The 19,662-nt window shown below is 45.2% G+C and overlaps 1 protein-coding gene across 15 annotated transcripts in view; it reads left to right on the top strand.

Annotated features, from left to right (window-relative positions):
* The window catches only part of PPFIBP1 (PPFIA binding protein 1), a 117,704-nt gene that overhangs the window by 15,319 nt on the left and 82,723 nt on the right, over nt 1–19,662 (top strand). For all 15 annotated transcript variants that reach the window (XM_030041559.2, XM_030041576.2, XM_030041571.2 and 12 more), the window contains one exon: nt 17,128–17,203. The gene's annotated coding sequence lies outside the window, so the exon portion shown is untranslated. Of the gene's footprint in view, nt 1–17,127; nt 17,204–19,662 lie in introns of those variants that run through there.

The following is a 19,662-nucleotide window of genomic DNA, read 5'->3' as shown; positions in this document are numbered from 1 at the left end:
GGAGGCACAGGTGATCAAGTGGCACGTGGGGAGGTTGGTATGTTGAAGTGAGAGCTTTCCTGTGGTTTGGGCTGCTGCTTCTGGCCATGTTTTATGTATTCGGTGGGGACAACTGCCCACGTGCACGTAGCAGCCTTTGTCCCTGGGTTTCTTTGTTGTTTCAGGTCCTCTCTGCACCTTGATGCTGTCTGTCTTTCTCTGCATCTCTTGCACTCATCCCTCTCGTGTGCATCCTCTGAGGTGACCTGTACTGAGGAGTCCCTGCCAAGACCCCATGCAGGTTTTGAGAGTGGAACTGCCAGGCTCCCTCCTTCATGAGTCTGGGGCCTCCGGCAGTGCAGAGCTGGCTTCGTTTTGGGAAAACAGAATAAAGCAGATCAGTATTAACTTGCCTTCATGGAGCTGATCCTGGCTGTGGCTCAGTTGGATTATGTTAGCTGGTACCCAGAGAATTCCAGGTTTTAAGACGGTGAAGCAACTTAGCCTGCAAACAGAGTGAGCAGTTGCTTGGCTGTGCTCTTGTAATTGTTTTCTGTTCATTGACTGCATCGCAGGAATAGTACGAGGTGGTGTTAAATTTCTGGACAAGGCTTCTAACAAGATCTTCCGTCAAAACACTTGATAAACCACCTAATGTAATGCAGAATGCTAGTCTGTCTTTTTGCAAATTGAATTGTCAGAGAGCTCTTACGATTATTAAAAGACGCTTTGTGTTAATTTAATTTCCTGTGAAAGACACAAGCTGGATGATTCAAAGAAACAACGCAAACACTTAATCCAGGTAAAAGCAAAATTTCCATATCTGTGCATATGCAATACTTAAAGGTTTCCAATGGCATCATGTGCAGGGAGGAAGTATAAAAATAGACATAAAACCCCAATACTTTAAAATTTGTCAATTTTGAAGAAAGCATTTAGTTGTTGGGGAACTGAGTAATGAAAAACAGTCAAAGCAAGAATGGATTAAGCATAGATTTAGTATCTTCTCAGGGTGATGGGAGGTGGGAATTTTTTTCCCCGTTGTATTTTAAACGAGTTTAAAACTGTGTTCCAGACAGCTTGTGAACAGTCAAGATTCAGCGGTGGTTTTCTGAGCAGAAGGGCTATTATTTGGGCTTTCTGGCTGGGTTCCAACTCAAGGGATCCTGATTCAGGGTGAAATGCCTCCTTGTTCTAGGCAAGTGTAACTGTTACTTCCCTCTCCTGTTCCAGAGGGACCAGCGACTTTACCTCCTTTTTTCCTGCTGACATCCTTCAGAACTGAGTTAAGCTCATAGCTATCTTGCCCACGTATATTGAGCTTGATATTAACTCCTGCTAGTGATGAAGGGCTTGTGTGCCCAAAATACTGAATGATGCTCTCACCACCCCTCCCCTGGTGAGTGGCCAAAGAGAAGAGCTTGTGGGGAGAGGTGGTCCCAGCTTTGTGTCCTGGTGGAGCTGGCCCCTCTTGAATGAGTTGAGCTCAAGCGATCTTGGGCATCCTTTGAAGGAAGGATATGGCTCTGGGTAGCAGTAGCTGTGCTGGCAGGATGGCAAGGAGTCTGAATCCTCTGCTATATTTATATATAGCACTAAACTTTTAAAATAAATATATATTACATATATGTATAAAAATATTGTGTTATATATAAATCTGTATTAAAAAGTTGTGTTGCTTTCTGAATTTGTCCACAGGGTATGATGGTGTTGCACTTGTGCGCATGGCAGGGGGAAAATAGCGGGGAAAACTTGGAGGACTTCAGTATCCCTGAGTGTTGCCTGCCTGCACTGGTGCTTAGGTATTGCTTAAATGTGCTTAATGAAACTCTTGCCTGTGTCTCCCGCCAACTCAAGTGAAAAGTGCCATGCTCAAATTAAAGATGTAGATGGGAGGTCAAGTTGGGGACAATGCTTGAGTTAATTTTTCAATGTAGACAAACTCTCTGCTAATTAGCTTGTTTATCTAAGTCCTGCAGCAGTTTAGCATTCTTGTTCTGTCATTTTTTTTTCCCCTGTACCCTACCCTCCTGCTGCAATGCTGTTCAAAGTCCATCTTGCCTCAGAACTGGCTGCCTATCAATACTACATCAAGTGATGTTCCTCGGGCTGTGTGTGCATTATAAAATGTATTGTGTGTATAGCTGCTTGTATCATTTCCAAATGGTTTTTATAGCAAGAAGCATGCTAATACAGCGTGGTTCATCAGGAACTGAATTTACTACTTAGTAATATCTCTCTTACAAATACCCAGCCTGCCTGAAACTGTGAGTGAGGATGGCATGTGCATGTTATCTAGTTGGTGTTCTCTTTAACTGTGTTGTTAAAGAGCTTTTCTATCTCCTGTTGCTGCTGCAGACTCTGCTCTGAAGGAGTTCTAAGAGAAACCTGCTACCGTGTAGGAGCTTGAGCAGGTGCCCTTTGCAGGACTGCTCCGTAGATCGGTAGTCCTCCACTCCTGCACTCGCAGCGTCTTTCAGTTCATCTCTCTGCCCGGGTGTAGTGCATTTCTGAGTTGAGTGCTCTGCGTGTGCAGCGTGGGTGTACTGAGCTGTTCCAAGGCGGTGACCTTCCTTGTGTTCCCAAACTGAACGCTGCAGGTCACAGGAAGTACAGCTGCATCGCTTGGAGTCTCCTAAATTCTTTAAAAGGATCTCCTGATAATAAAGGCTCTTATTGCTCTTTTTCTTCGATTTCTCCCCCCGCCCCCTTTTTCTGTCTGTGAATAATCTTGGCTTCTTGTTCACTGTTTTCTCCCTTTTTAAAAAGACTGGGGAAATAATGGTTTCTTTGTCTTTTCTTTCTGAACTGAGTTTGCTACAGTATCTGTAGGGCAAATAAATCTCCTTTTTGCTTCTTCCTGGCATAAGAATACCTTTCATTTGAGAGAAACTATAAATCTAAAATAACAAAAATTATAGTTTGACCTTTATTAGTTAGGAAAATAGTGATGTAATGAAATGGCTACTGGGAGGACCAGTGAGACAAATTACGTGGGCCTTTATTTGTCGTTTTCCTGGCTCTGCTTTCCAGAAAGCCCTGCCCTTTGCCAAAATTAGTTCCTAGCCATTGCAGCTGTAATGCCACATGGGGCTTTAAGTTTGCGTTGACGTAGGCACTCGCCCGGGTGATGAGCCCCATTGAATTTAGACCAAGCAAAGCTGGAGGGAGGACCGGCAAGGGGTTGCAGCAGAGTTTCCCGCTGCCCAGTCCGGCCCGGAGCAATCTCGCCCTGCTGAAGCTGGCGGCCACCCGTGGGGGCGGCTTGCCAGATATGCCTGCCTGCAGCACAGCCCTTCTCCCTCCCTGGCTGGGCAGACCGGAGCAGGAGAGCGGTGGGACAGCCGTGTGGCAGGGAGAGCCTCTCCCTCCAGCCCAGGTTAGAGGCAGCCTCCTCGGGGAGGGCCCTCAGCTGGCCGCACAGCCCCTCTCTCTTCCATCAGTCGTCTTCCCTTTTCCCACCCCACCCTGCCCCTTCAGAGCATCTTGGGTCTTAATTGCAGCTGCTTGGGGGAGCAAATGGCTCCAGCTCCTGAATCAGTGGGTACGCGTATGTCTGGATCGCTCTCCCTCGGGGTTCGTGACTAGACTGTGTCTTCACAACTCCCACTATAAAGGATCTGCGACTGACATAAAAGAACTCAGAAAACATTCAAAATTGGTTTAGCCCTGCCCTGCCACCTTCTCCCTCTGCTTTCATGATGTGCAAGTACGAGTGTCAGAACTTGGCTTTCTGGGACTAATCCAGCCTTGGCTTGAGGAAATGGATATTTAGATGGTTCTCCATTAAGTCAATGCTATAACCCTGTAAGAAGTGACCTTTGAATCAAAACTGCCTCCTTTATGTTCAGAGAGAATGCTTGGTGTTAGCCGGGCTTAGCAGACTCTCCTGTTGATCTTGTTCGACGCTCTCTTACTTTCTTGACTTGACAGCACTGTTGGTCATGCCTCATTTTGGCTCTTTGGTTTGCACGGTTGCCATATGGGAAATCCCAGCTGCAATCCTCAAACTCTCGGAAATCTGATGGAAATCGTTGTTGTAAAGCGCCTTACTTAAGCAAGGAGCTGAGGAGACTTGTAGTGGCTCACTGACCCTTTGAAAAGACACTGAGGATGGATTATGCAAAGTTCAGCCTTCAAAACCATTTCCTGGACCCTTGTGTATTTGTTTGGTTTTGTCTGTACTAACAAAGCTTATTTTTAACTCTGTATCAGCATCCTTGTATGGAGGCTCAAAAATTACCTGTGCATTTATTAGAGCTAACTTCACAGTGTTGGATTTGCATAGTCTTAACGTTACAACGTGCAATTTTAATTAAAAGTAGTAGAGCTGCTGGATAGGAAGTCAAAACCTTAATTGTTAATACAGTACAATTAAGTTTCTCAGTACCTAGCTAGTAATTATATAAAACTCACTGCAGTATGGAAAGACTGTTTGGAAACACGGAAGCATAGAGGTATGTAGAAGAAGGTTTTTGGAAATATCAACTGTCTGAATTGTTCTACTCTTTAAAAACAGTTTCCTCCCTTTTGTCTTAAATAGTACTATTTTTGCTGTTCAGAGTTTGTAACTACAGCCTATTCCTTTGCTTGGGGTGGATGGTTTTAAACAGCTAAAGCAATGAGGTTTGTGTGTCAGGTGCTGCAAGCCAGTGATTCATTTTCCCTTCTTTGGCTAGCATTTACAGAAATTTTGAGGGTTCAGCAAGGACTTGGACTCAGCCAGAAGCAAAATAATCTGTCATGAACGCTCTTGAATTACAGGGAAGGCTGGAGACAAATCTGTATTCCCTATTTTTGACTCACTTGTAGGGAGTGGTAGTCAGTACAGGACAGTGATTATTTCAGCAGTGACCTTTTTGGCATCAGGCATATTTATTGTCGAACAAAATGTTGAAAAAGCTATAGTGAGATTGGCCTTTAAAGTTTGGATTGCATACACAGGACTGTAGTCTTAGCATAGAGTAACAGCTCTGAGTTTAGGCTGTCTTTTCTTGCTTTCCCTGAGGGAAGCCTGAAATGATATGGTAAAGGGATGTGCTGGAGCCCCCAGATGAGTTGGCAGCAGAGCCCCGAACCTGAAGCCAGAAGCCTGTGGCTTGCCAGACCACACTGCAGTGTAATTACCAGATAGCATTGCTGCGACTCCGGGGGCGAAGCGGGCTGGGGCAGACTGAGATCTGCATCGCTCTCATGCTGTATATGGTACGGGTGTCGTGTTCTCCTTTCCTGTGCTTGTTTTACATGGATGTGACTCCTGAGCATTGGGTACACTCCATTTACTCTGCTCTGAGTGGAGAGTGGAATTCTTCAGTGCTCTCTGGGTTTTAGTTTGGTTTTGGTTTGGTTTTGTGGGTTGGGGGGGGGGGGGGGGGTTGGGGTTTGTTGGTTTTTTTTTTTTTGGAAGGAAGTTCATGGATTTGTTTTGGCAAGAAATGCCAAGTAAACTTAAAGATGTAAAGCTTCCTAAATTACTCATCTTTTCCACACAAAACTTGATGAAACATTGGGTTTCTCTGAGACGTTTTCTAATGACCCAACATATCTGGCTTCATACAGAACATCTGAAAGAAACTTTTGGGAAGGAGAGCCATGGGATAAACAGCAAATGAAATCACTTTACAGCTCTCTCATTTGTATTACCAGGGGAAGAGGAAAGCGATTACTTCTTGGCAAATTAGGCTACATAAAGGAATTCTGTATAAAGATTGTATGCACTAATGAGTATGAATCAGTGATGCAAGCAGAAAGGAGAAATGCATTATCACCAGCTGCATTGCTGCCCTGTATTTGAGGGTCACTGGTTTAATGAGCCTGGCAGGACGTGTGGTAAGTTGTCTTAGTAATTTCATCTTGAAGCAGGTGATCTCTCAGCCTGCAGGTCCCCAGCTTGCATAAAGAAGGGGAAAAAAATCCTGAATTAAAAAAGAATGTGGTGTTGCGTGTTGGCAGCCCTGTACTTGAGACGCATTTCTCTGCAGAAGAGAGCTAGCCGGCTTCTCTGTGCGGCAAGCTGTTCAGTGCTCCACACATGGCTCGTACAAATCTTCCCAATCTGTCCTTCTTCTCTCTGCACTTCATTTCTCATGTTCTTCTAGATTGCCTAGATCACCCTCCGTAGAGCATTGCATTTGCGTAGTCCTGTCTGATGCTCGTATTAACTTGCATCCTCTCTTAAAGTCAGGGCTCTGCAAGTTTGGCATCTGCTAGACCTTGTCCTTGCTGGCGTTAGAGATGTGCTGTATACCTAAGGAGTGTACAAGATAGTAAATGAGGAATGAATGAGAAGTGAAAGTTGTGTTGGAGCTCAGTAGCTAGGGGTTTTTGCGGAAATCAAAGTAAAATGGTCTTTGCCTCTTTTGGGGGAAGTGTTCCTGTTCCTAACGAAAATCTTAACAACTGACTGCTTATGATCACAAAAGCACTTAAGGCAGCCATTGGAAAGTACTGGGGTACAAATTTAGAACAACTTACCTATATTCTTACATCTTCCTTTGTACTGTACCCCATAAGACCCAAAGTTTTTGCAAGTAATGACTTGCCCTGTAGATAAAGCAGGAGCTGTCTTTTGCTATTTGGTCAAGTATGGGAGGTTATTTTTTCCCCTTCCACAAATTTATAGGATTCTTGGGGGATCTTTCAGGATAAAAGGAACTGAGGCAGAAACATGCTGTCACCTGAAAGCCTTTTCTCTACATCCTGACACCATCATTGAAGCAATCTCTCATATTGTCTGTGGAGGGGGCTCTAATGAGTGTAAATCACCATGTATGGTAATGAGGGGTGAGTTGGATTGCAGAAGGTGAGAGGTATGATGGTGACTTTCTCTGAAAAGACCTTGTCTGCTTCTACCATCTCCACTGCTTCCACCATCTCCTCCATGGGACAGCAACACGTGCACCTAGGTATGGCTCAAAGGGGTGGACTTTGCAGTCTTCCAGTCAAAGGCTTAGGTTTCACCTGGCCCTTCTGTGCAGGGGATGGGGTCTCCCTGTGCTCCACCGCCTCTCAGAATATGCTCCTGAAGACGGTCCTTTCCACAGTTTGTGTGGTGGAAAATAATCAGATTAAGTGACGTTGAAGTCTTTTTGCTGTGGCCCAAAGTTTACACAGCAGTTAAAAATCTGTTTTGTGAAATTACTGGATTCTAGGAACATCTTCATGTAGCATGTTTAATAGAGATCTGCTTGTGTAGGATGTACGTGGCTTCTAATATTAATTGTCCCCCATGGGAGAGATAGTTATTAGCTGATTTCTAAATGAAGATACAATGCAACATGTACTTAATGATGGACTTGTTTGCCCCCAGCATCTTCTAAGTCGTTCTTTCACATCTGACTTTCATTTTGGAGGCTGAGCAAAGTTTGCCTCTCTCCTTAAAAAAACAAGCAACCTCCCTTCCACAAAACAAACCAACCAACCAGTTAAGTGTGAAATATTTATTCATATTTCATGTGAAATATGAAACTAGCTTTCACTGAACTAGTTTCTGCTTGGCTGCTATGGTGGTTAGGGCTGCTTGTTCTTCCATGAGAGAGAAAACTGGGTGGGTGAAGTAGGACAGTTAATAGGACCAAGTTGAGTGGAAAGCTTGTAGGTGAATATACTGCTTTCTGGGGTCAGATATCCCCACCTGGCTGTTTCAGGCTCTATTATGATGCATTTCTTTGTTGTAATTCATTGTGATTTAAGGCTTATTGTTTCTGTTGGACACCGTTATGTTTATGCTCAGGCTCTGTCTTGTTCCCAGCCCCAGTGTTTTGAAGCTCTATTCCATAAACCCTGCCACCTTGCTCTTGACACACTGCAGTGCTTGGCTCAGAGCCCTGGGCTATAGGTGCCAGTGCCCTGCTATTAATAAGAGGAGCCAAACTATTGCAGCTGGAGAGAGAGCATCACAGGACAGATCCAGCGCTCCTGACAGGACCAGCGTCTTCTCCACGCTGCCGTCAGGATGTGTTGCTCTTGACCCGGGGTGTTTGCTGCAGTGGTAGAGCTGTTGGGGCTGTTGTGGCCATCCAGCCCTGTTCCCGCAGAGCCTGCTGCCTGTGGTCACACAGGGCTTCAGTTTGAGGGCTGGATAAAGTGCCTTCTGGCAAGTGGGCTGCCATCGCAGACATTGTTTGCATATGAAGACCGTGGAGAGCTTGCAGGGAAGCTGGTGCTGGTGACTTGTTAAATTGTTGTGTAATCGGTCTGAACTCGAAGTGATGGTCTAGAAGGGGAAAATTATTTTGCATCTCATCGTTTATCCCGTGAGCCTTGTGCTCTGCCTGCATCTTTTCTGTGTTCCCTGAGAGAAAAACTGTTTTTTCTGTTGTTGCAAGACACTGACCTCTTTAAAGGAGGGAGACTGAAAGCTAATGAAGTTTTTCCTCTGAGGATAATGCCCTGTAATTGTTAGTGAAAATGTGTTTAATGCTGGTGGCACCATCCTTACTTACTCCTTAAATAAAGTGCTGTAATAGGTTGGTTATAAAGAAGATTCTTGAATAAAATCAAATTAAACTAGAAAGGCTTGTGGGGGTGTGGGAAGGAGATATTTGCATTCTGCTTGCATGGTGTAGAAACATTCGTGTCTAAGAACTAAGACAAACAAACCCTCCTGCTGTCTATCTGCTAGCTGCTAAGCACAGAAAGGGAGAGCCTCACTTGCCACTGGTGGCTGTGGGACTTGCCCTGGGGCTGCTCAGCCCTGGCTGGGGGTGGATGCCCATCCTGGCTCTGCAGGGTGCTCCCCTTCCCTGTGCTGGCTGCTTGGCACCTCTCAGGGTAGTTATTGCTTGTTTCTGGCTTTCAGCCCTCCCCTTCTTCTGAAGTAGGTTTAATTTGATCATACTTTTCATCCCCTAATAGCTGTCCAGGTTTATGATGCTGAGAGCTCCTTGGGCAAAACCAACCCACATAGGTTGCAAGTGATCTCGATTCAGCTCGTAAGCTTTTGTTCCTTTGGTACTCCTTACAGGCAGTATTTTCTTGGTCATGTTTCAGTAGTGCCTCTGGGTTGCTTCCATTCCCTCGCAAGAGCTTCATGGGATGCGGTGTGCATTTCTCCTTCCCTGGGATGAAGAAGAAGGTGGCTGCAATTCATAGGTGACAGTTCTGGAGAGGGGTCTTACTTTCTGTTGCAGCTGTGACACAGGTGGGTTGAGGTGGATCTAGTCTACCCTGGCTCTTTCCCAAGCATGAGCTTAGTTGCTGCTGTGCTGTTCCTGTCCCATCTGCCAGCTGAAGGCATGGTCCATTTGTGGCCCCAGTAGGGTCCAGCATTATTTGTGGGTATCTGAAGATGAAACATGGCTTGTAAACAACTAGCCCAGCATGTGATCGGAGAATGGTTTGTTGTGGTCTTTCCAGGGGGGTAGAAGGAGGGCAGGGAAGGGATGTTACTGTGCTTGTAGGTATGGAGATGGCAAACAGCTGCCGCCAACTATCCCTCAGGTAGCAGAGTTGACAAAACCTAGTTCTTTAAAATTTTGTTTCCCCTGTGTGCATTGGCCTTTTGTCCACCATGACCTGTGATCCTTCTCTTTGGACCTCTTCATTTTTGCTGCTCCTTAACTCCAGATTATCTTTTCCCTCCCTTTTGGCTTGGTCCATGGTTTCTCTCCAATGTCTTTCATGTTGGCCACACAGGAGTCAACACGTGCGCTGGATGCCCATGTGCAGATGCTGATGGAGCAGCTGCTGGGCCAAACAAAGCAGGGAGTTGTTGACTTCTTGCAGCAGAGTCTGAGTCCATGTGAAGCTAATTTGGATGCCTCCTCTACCTACATACTAATTTCTCCCAAAGATGTAAGAATGTGACACCTATTAGGATCTCTTTGCTTTCTGCCAAATGTGGTCAAAATTGACTAGCGAGTTGAAAATTTAATAGGGTGAGGACTGACAAACAACACTACCACATAAACTTAATTTCCTTTAGAATCCAGGCCAAAACTAAGTGGTAAGGGTTTTATTCTGCAATCATGTGCTTTAAAACTGTGTGGAACAATGTGATTAGTAGAAATGGTATTTTCAGGATTATTTGCAGTGCATATGATAACATGACAGCTGAATCCTGTTGTGTGCATGTATATTAGCACGTAACCAACTTAAAAGGGCTGAAACAACTGAAGTGTCTGCATGGAGAAATAGCAAAATAAATGTATAAAACTTTTTACTTGTGAAGCTGGCAAAGGATCTAATTATGTTGGTCTTAATTTCTAGGGTTTTTAACTCAAATCTTTTGGCTGCCTCCTCTTAACAACAACAAAAGAATGTATTTTGTTCCTTTTCCTGATAAGTGCTTTTGGTTTTTGCTGTTTGCATAGCTTCCACCTCACTTCTCAGCTCTGGAAACACAGAGTTCGAATGTGTGTGCCTCACTAACAAGATTTTCTAAGTTTGTGGTGTTGGAGCTATTTAAGTTCCTTCTAGGAATGGCAAAGTATTGCTGTGACTGAACTTCAAAGTGAAGGATGCCTGTTAACAATTTTGGATAATTGAACGGTGGGCATCTTCCTGGAAAATGTTATGGCAAACCTTATGTGTGAGCCCAATCCCTTTTTGTTAAGGAACGTCTTGTGCTTATTTCTAGTAGAGTTGGGAAGGAAGACAGAAACCAGTGTGTGGCAACACCAGTCAGATTAAGAAGATGAACAGCACTGGTAGAGTGGTGCCTTTTGCATTTGACGGAGCATGCCAAGGTTGAAGGTGTCCCATAAACCTCCAGCCAAGAGGCACATGGAAGCTTTTGTTGGCTCTTTTGCATGTGTAGAAGAGTAAGACCAAACTGGTGCCTATGAGAGAGAAAACACTGTGCTAATCTTGGTGTTAGTTTAGTGATAGCAGTGTTACAGCCCATTGTGATCATGTCACCCTAAAAAGCAGTCTCCTGTAATGAAACTCTTGCAGCCTCTTGGCTTCCAGAACCAGGGCTGCTTGAAACACCAACTGGTTATTGGTATTTACACAAGGACAGAAGTGATGCCTGAAGATGGCTGTTCACCCTGTGTGCTCTGGCTTGCTGTGTGATTAGCAAGATCAGTGGCTTTAGTCACCTTGGTGTCAGCAAAGTTGACATAACTATGAAGGAGGCAGAATAGTGACAAGACCAGTATTTGGTGGTATCAAATTCGTGCTATGGAAAATGTCTTCCAGGAGATTGAATTCTCTCATATATGACCGCACAGACTTCTTATCACACCCCCCATGGGTGCTGGGGGCATGAGATCTTCAACTAAGTTCATAAAATAATCCTCCATGTCTTACAGCCACTTCTACATCTTCCATCAGCTGATATCTGCATTTACATAGATGGTAAGTTGCATATAACCCATTGCTTTGGCTTGTAGAATTAAAACAAAGCACTAGCTGACAGAAACTGCATGGAGTGGCACTCCAATTCAGAGATGGACTCAGTCAGTGATTAATATAAAATTAGTCATAGATTAGTCATAAATTTTTTCCTTGCATAAATCATGCCTAGTTTCACTTAAAATCTGGTAAGTTAGTAATTTGAAAGCCTTTACTTAAACCTTCTGCAGTTTGTTCTTGCTACTGATCTTACAAGTACTTCATTAAATGGTCTCTCTGGTGTTACTCTTCTCTGACTGAGGAGATTATCTGTAATATTTCATTATGCTTCCCGAAAGTGTTTCTTTGCTGTGGCAGTTGGCTATGTTGTCTGTATCCTCCAATGCTGGTATGTTGATTCAGTGACGTTTGTGCTTGTATATTGTTCAAATGTACTGGTTTATGGTAGGAAATGTTGTATGAGATACCAGCTGGTTTGGTCACTGGAGTTAATGATGTGGTTAGTTTTCCTCAGGTCCCTTTAGTTTTCAGTTTGGGTTTCTGTGTGTGCCAGACCCCCTGGTTTTGGGTCAAAACTTGGTTTTTAAGCTCAAGGCTGGCACTTGCAGGATGGACAAGCACTGTTTCAGGTTTCAGCTGTGGGTGTAGTAATATCCAAAACCAGACTGTTTTGCTAATGTGGATGCTGTATGGTTTTTGTGTCAAAAGATGTGCAGCCTTCTAGAAACCAAAAATAAAGATATGGGCTAAAGCATCCGTGTTTTATGCATTTGTCTCAGTGCAGCTAGGCTGACCCATCATAAATAAGAGATGTGTTACCTGGTCTGCAGCAGCTGAAGAATGTATCCAGGGACAGGGTGATTTAAATGTGAGAGAGATTGTGTGTTGGTGGGTGATACTTGGTGTGGACAGATGATGTATACGAATGTGGGGAAATGACTCAAGCTGCAGCCCTGGTTACTTCCATTCAGGTTCAAACCAGCCTTTGCCCAAAGGCCTTTTACAAAAAATTGTACCATTGGCATAGCAAAATAAAAGATATGCATCAAAGACTTTTTCCACAGAAAATCCCCAAATCATTCCAGTGTTTCTTCGTTGCTTTACTTCTTGGCTTTAAATCCTCTACCCACCTTTCCAAGTAAGGATAACTGGACATGATCAGCCTGCATTGGTGACTTACTTGGAAATATACATGTTATTAATTTTCCTTCATAAATTTTTGAGTCAAGTTGTAGCTATTGATTCATTCGTTAAAGAGGAAAAAAAATAAAAAGAAAAATGGTCTATTAACACAGACTAAAGGCAGAGCATACAAGCATCAGATATGCATCTCAAGCAAGAATCTTCTCAGTGTAAGCTTTAAAAAAAATTAAAAAAAAAAAAAAATTCTTCCTACTGCCCAGCATAAGCTAGGTATTACCTACCATTGGAAAGGCTGAAAGTGTATGGCCAAGTTCTGCAAAAGTAACTTCTAATATATGTAGACCCAGGGGAAGCCGAATAACGAGATTGCAGAAATGCCCGTGCGTGCCTCGATAAGAAGAAGCTGTGTCTGTGTGGGAGCCTCTGGACGGCCTCTGTGTACGCTTGTGTGAAGCAATGGCTCGGCCAAGCTCCTGCAAGTGTGGCTGGGCTTTCGGCAAGAGGGGTCTTGGCCGCGGGTGGAGGGCGGCTGGAAGAAGCCGAGCGCTGGCTCGTGTTTTGTTGCCCAGAGGGGTGTCTGTGGCGGAGGAGGCCGCTTGGCAGAGGAGGCCACTTGCCACCTCTTCTCCTGGCAGCCCAGCGGCAGAAGGGGATGGCTGCCAGAAGAGATCCAAGCGATCCTACCTGGAGAAAGCAGAGGCTTTCGCGTCCCCTCTCTGAAGGGATGAGCGGTCGGGATGTGCGCGGAGCTGCTGACCGCCGGGGAAGCACCGGCTGTGGCGACATGTTTCCCGGAGAGGCAACCGTGCCTGCTTCGAGCTGTCAGCGTTACAGGCAGCAGCCGCTTCCGTCGCAGGGCAGAGCGGCTTGTCTGAACCTTCGCTGTGGACTTCAAGAAACACTCCCTGCCTGGGAGGCTGTGGCCGCTGCCTTCTGTGCTCTGCCCTGTGGCAGGCTGAGCTTTGCTGTCCGGCTGACGCCGTCCTCGGCAGCCGCAGTCCCCCTGCCCAGGTCCCTTCTTCCTGTGTGATTTCTTGGTGCCGAAAGTCCAGAGTCCGTTGCCCAGATGACTTGCCCACCAGTCTCACCATGTCCTCAAGGTGTAAATGGTCCAATTACAAAACCTTCCTTGATCAGAAACAATTAGGCAAAGCAGATCTTTATTTTTGTCCAGCAAAGAACAGACATAAACCAGATTATTTGCTTGCAGTACTCATGCATTCTTCCAAATATGTTCCTGAAAAAAAGCTTCTAGTAGGCACAAAGCAAAGAAATAGTGCTGCACCTTTCTTGCTAACCTGTGCCCCTTAACGCAGTGCAATGTGTGAGTTTTTCAGGTCTTTAGGCATAGAGTTGTGTCCTGTTTAAATTCGTACAGCGTGCAATTGTATGCAATCATGCTGCTTGAATTTGAAAAAGATGTGGGTGGCTATTGTAGAAAACGTTGATTGGCAAGGAGAAATATTATTGCTGAACATGCAAGATTATAGGATTAGGATTTGTGTTTTCTTCCTGGTTAAGAGATTATAGTCTGGAAAGGACAAAAAATTCCACGTTGTGCACCTCCTTTTCTTTTGTCTTGCAGTACGTTGTTTTTTGTTGTTTTGTTTTTTTTTTTTTTTTTCCTGGGGATACTGGAAAGGTTCCTCCAGGGCATCTATATTTTGTGATGTTCTCTGTATGAAAGCAAAAACCCAATTAACTTATATCTCACCTGGTTTGCCTAGTCTTGCACTTCTTCAATGATCGTTCCTAAAAATTGGCTCTTGATTATGGGAGTGGTTTTCTGGGAGGTTGTTTTTTTGATACTGAAATTGAACTTAGATTGAACTTGGTGGAGAGCTTAGCTCTTGCTGTCGAGGCTGGAGAACTCCTGTCCCCCAGACACCTGGCTGCCTGTGTGCCCTCTGATTGGGGCTTTGTGGCACATTTATCATGTGTGATGTAAGAGCAGCTATTCCCTCAGTTGCCGTTCTTGGATGATAATTTACCCTTCCAGCTAAACCAGGAAAAATCCACCCTTTCCCAAAAGTCCCCACAAATCCCAGTTTTCACCCAGCATCCCTGAGCTCCAGACTTCCCCTGGGGGCTGTCAGCCTTCCTGGCATCCTAATGCAGGTCACAGGGTAAATCCCCCTGGATCTCTGTGTCCTGTGCCCCATTCAGCCGGGAGAAATACTGGAGTGAACGTCATAGCCTATTGGAATTACTTTTGAAAACAGTCTTCAGAGGCGTGGTGTGCAAGAGAGGTTTCCTTATCTCTAGGATGAGAGGGAGTCTGAGATTTCTGGGGAAGTTTGTTAGTAAAAATTAACTTGAGTTTGAGGAAGGAAGGAAACAGGGAGGTGGGAAATGTAGACTGCTTCCCTAGCAGCCTTTGAAACAAACTGAATCCTTCTGGTGACAGCACACAAGGTGGGGTCTTAAAGTGGTTAGTTCACTTTTGAGAAATGCCTGCAAGTGTTCCCTTCCTCATTAGATAGCGAGCCGCCGTACAGCTTGCCCGAGGTGTGGGCTGTGTATGTGTAACTCTGACTCTGCTGAGAAGGAAATGACTAAACTTTCTGTCAAACCACAGTAACAAAGAACATCTTTGATTTACCAAAATAGTCATGGTAGAGAGGCTCAGGAATAGCTGTGGTGCTGCTGGCACCCCACACCAGGGAGAGCAGATCAATTGGAGATGGGTACTCTCGGGGAGCGAGACTCCCCCGTCCTTAAAGACGGTGTCGATGGAGGGAGACAGACCCGCAAGGGCTGGGAGGGAGCTTCATTCTGAAGAGCTGCGGGGACTTTCCAGTGGTGGAGAAGACGATGAGGAAGTTGGGGCAGGATTGTTGACTGCCTCTAAAGCGGGTGTCAAGGTGGGCAGACCAGCCGCGGCAGGCAGCTGGCCGGCCGACCAGCCCCGCGCAGCGGGGCACAGTATCGGAATCACACAGCCGCGGGGCTCCGCGTCTCCCTCCCCGCTGCCCGACTGCTGCCTACGGGTGCTGGCGGCCCGGGTGGTGGGAATCCCAAAGATATCCTGTCAATTTGTGAGCCTCGTCTGGCTCAGCTGGAGTTGAGTATTTGGAATGAAGGGGAGAAGCTCCATCTAATTGTAGGTTTTCCATTTCAGCCCTTGATATTACTTTAAGCAGACTTAAAATAACACTGTTAACTAACTTTTTTTCCCGTAGCTTTGTGGTTCCATACATGACATTCTGCAGTACCCTTTATAGAAACCTCAAATATTTTTTTTCCCCGCCTACCATGTCTTGTCTCTTTTTCCATCTAACAGATGTTTTTTTTCCTGTCTTGTACAGGGCTCAGTACATAATTATTCTTTTGCAATAGCCTGAAGCCCCAGCTCTGTGACGGAGTCTGCTTGCACAGACTTATATGTCCCTGTCATTTGTGTTCTGTGTAATTTTTTTCCATGGTGTTTTTGTTCAATCTAGTTAAAAAAACTGCTCTGAGAAGCAAGGAGCACCCACTCATTTGTGTGCCCTGAGACCATCTATTGTAGCTTTTTAGTATCTAGACCTGAAAATGCTTTTGCTTTTGTGGTTTTTTTTTTGTTTTTTTTTTTTTTTCCCTTTTCCTTCTGCTTATCTCCCAGTCATTCACAGGCTGAATTCTCTCTGTTCTAGTTTACACCTTCTGGGTATTTGCAGTTGGTCTTTGTTGCCTCAAGTCAACAAGTAGTTAGTCTGTGTCTCTTTAGCCCTACGTTTTTTTTGAGCTGATTCTTTGCTTTCTGATCGTATTGCTTGCGTGTCCTAAACTTCTGTTGGTTTGGCAAGATCTGTAATTGCTCATGGTGTGATTTTTTGTTCAGAGAGCAGCATCTCAGCATGCTGGTGCAGTGTCCCAGGTGGGGTACACTGGAGTGTTCCTGGTTGTTTCAATCATTCTACCAGCTGTATTTCACTGAGCACTCATATATGAGTTACTGATTCTTCTGTCTGTGCTAATGGGAGCTGAGTAATTGCCTAGGTTTAGAAGTTTTTTGTTATTGGTCTAGAGTTTCATTCCCCAAACTTCCCTTTTGCATTTCAAATTCAAAGTTTACCCAGAACCTTCTCCTGGAACAATTTTGTAAAGCTTCCCACACCAAATAGCTCTTATTTTGACCACAGTCTGTAGATGGGAGTATCCGTGACTAAAACTTTCTGTCAAACCACAGTAACAGAGAACATCTTTGATTTACCAAAATAGTCACAGTAAAGAGACTCAGGAATAGCTGTTGGGAACGAGCTGTAGGGTTGGTTCAGTGCTATGGGCTGCTCTGACTTCCACTGGCTTCACTTCACGCTCTGATCTCTAGACGTTCAACGTAGTGGGGTGCTTGGTTGGCATTTTTGGAGGTCACAATAGTAAGAAGGAAGCATTGCAAGGCATCATTCACCTTCGTTTTGTGTTATATGTATATGGTCAGCTGGAGAGGTGGAGGGCAGGCACAGGCCGACCACGTAATGTAGGAATACTGAGAGATAATGTTGCTGGGAATTATTTGGAATAAACAAGCTCATTTCCCCTTTGTACATCAGTTGTCATCATTTAATCTCTTGGTATTGGCTTTTTTTTAATGCTGTTATGTATGTCATCCGCTGTGCTTCCTGTATCCTGTGTCACTTGATGATAAACTTTTATAAGACATCACTGTTAAGTCATCTCGGACTTTGTAGTAATTAATTAAATTATTTATTTCTCTCTTTTCAGTGTCAGAAGTTTATATGGATCAGTGGTACTTGCTCAAGAGTGACAGTGGAGATCAGCATTAAGTCTGCTCCTCTGGGTGAGTAATAAACCCACTGCATCATTGATGTCTATTATCTACATATCTGCTGGGTTTTTTGCTTGATACCTTACACAACAGTTCCTTTAGGCTTTTATTTCAAATGTCATTAAAATTATGTTGTATATAGCTTCCAACAGGAGTTGTAGAAGAATGTAATGCTGCTTCTGCTTGTATAAACATCCATTTATTTGGTATCTTTTAAAGGATAGCCATCATTTAACAGAGTCTGAGCTGCTGTTTAGATTCAGGAAGGCTTTCCACATTTTAAAGACAATGGATTTGGAGTTAACATATGGACTGTGGCAGAGTAATGAAGTGTATTTTGATTCTCCAAGAAATAAAACTGAAGTGACCACTGGAGCTGTTCTGTGGCATATGATGGGCTCAAGCAGTGCCAGTGCTCCAGTACGAGGCCCACTGGACTTGCCATGCCTATGTGATGCAGCTGTGCCACGCACGTGCAGTTAATCTGACTCAGCGGGTCTATGGCAATGTGCAAAGAAACTGTCAAGAGCTTTCAGATTATTGGGGCAAGTTTATGTGAAAACACATTCAGCAAAATAGACTATCTGTTGCATTAGCCCTTGGAAATGACCCAGTTTAGTTGACTTCAAGGAGTGGCATTTTGCATTGGTCCAGACTGATTTGATCCAAGTAGCTTAGTGCATGTCAGAGCTGGCAGTCTTGTTTTGGGGATGGTTATCCCTCATGTAGTTTGTTTTGGATATTACAGTATGATCTAGCATGATTTAGCATCCTAAATTCCAGCAGGAAAGCTGGGTTGAATTGCTGCGTCTGCACTTCAGCCACGTACCCTGCAGCTGGGATGTGCTCACCCCTTAACACCACCACTGAGGTCCCAGCTGCTTGCTGGGTCTCTCCTCCTGACTTGTGCTGCTGCACTCTTTCATATTCTACAACCGCTAGCCGAGACCAGCGTCTACCAGCATGCTGTATCCTGTGTCTTGGCTTGCTGCCCTTCAGCTGCTCTCGTCTCTGAACCACTCATCCTTGCCTTATCACTGGATGAGGATTGCAGTATTTGTTTGTACCGTCTTCTTTGAGGTGGTGTGTGTTAGCCTGCCAGAGAAGCAAGTGTCCCTCCCTTTCTGTGATGCATCTACATCAGGCACATCTGGTGACTTGTTCATATGTCCAGGGCCCCTGAAAGTCTACCTCTGTCATCTGCCAGCTTCTGTCCCAGAGCTCTACTGGGCTGCTTCGTAAGGCTGTCTCCCCACTCCAGCTGGGACTTGTTGCCTTTCTGTCTACCCTTTCTGTGGTGGATGGGCTGGATCCCCCTCCTGTTTCCCTGCATCCCAGATCTTCCCTGTGCCACCCTGGGGCCAGCTGATGGGGTCAACAGTGGCTGCTGTTCCTCACAATGTTTAACAGCCTGAGACCCAAGGAGATGCTTGCCTTGCACCCACAGGTTTGCTAACAGTCATTGGGCTTTGGAAGGGGCAGCACGCACCTCCTCTGCTGCCTGGGACCGCTGGTGCGCTGCCACCGAGGGCTCGGGGCTCTCCTGGCTTTGGTCATTGCTGTTCCCTAGTGCTGTCCTACATCTGTAGCCTTGCTGCAGGCCCACAGTATGCGAGGACTGGTGTCTCATTTGAAATGTTATTTCCCTTCTTTTACTCCCTTTCCCTCTCCGTAGCCTTTGGAGTGCCTTTTCTTGGATCTCTGACGCTTCCCACGCTAAATCACTGTGTGTGAGCTCTCTCTGGGATTCACAGGGTGCCTGAGGTCTCACACCGGACCTGGAATGAAGTGGATGTTGCTCCTTGTTTGTCAGGAACCCTGAACTCCGGTGCCAAATGCTTTTATTCCCTGGGTTTTTAATCAGAGGTCCACTGACTGCAGGAGCGGTTGTCGCCTATTGTCTCCCATACCGGTAACGTTTCTTCAGTTGTATTGCTGCTTATCAGAGTTGCTGGGATTACACTCCAGCTGGCCCTGCACTCCAGCTGGATTTGAGTTGGTCGTGGCTGTAAAAACATCATTAAAAGTCCGATGCTGGCTGGCAGCCATGTTCTGCTGGATGAACGTTTGGAGACTTTCAGTCTGCTGGCATCACCATGCAAATGTCTTGCCTTCACTGGAAGTCTCTACCTCTTTGCTCTCCAGATGCTGTGCTGGTTTCCCCTCCCAAGGAGCAGCAGAAGTTTTGGAACCAAAATCTGCTTTGTTTTCCCTGTTGCTTGTGCTATTGCTTGTGGGAGGGGGTGTGTGTGTCCATGTCCATCCTAGGCTGTGGTAGCAGGTGCTCAGTCCTCCTTTCTTTGTTCCTGTAGCTCCAGTACTGGTGTTTCTCTGGTATTTGAAGGCACGCAGTTTGACTCAGCTCCATTGCCCATAGCAATCAGTCCAGAAAGCTGGAGCTGATTTCTCTGGCTGCTGCTGGCTTTCACCATTAAACAAATAAATAAGAGCCTCTCCTAACAAGATGGCAA

This window comes from Aquila chrysaetos, chromosome 17 (genome assembly GCF_900496995.4).
Source record: "Aquila chrysaetos chrysaetos chromosome 17, bAquChr1.4, whole genome shotgun sequence".
Classification (NCBI taxonomy): domain Eukaryota; kingdom Metazoa; phylum Chordata; class Aves; order Accipitriformes; family Accipitridae; genus Aquila; species Aquila chrysaetos.
The sequence above is the reverse complement of the archived record's forward strand: the minus strand, read 5'-3'. Positions and strand labels throughout refer to the sequence as shown.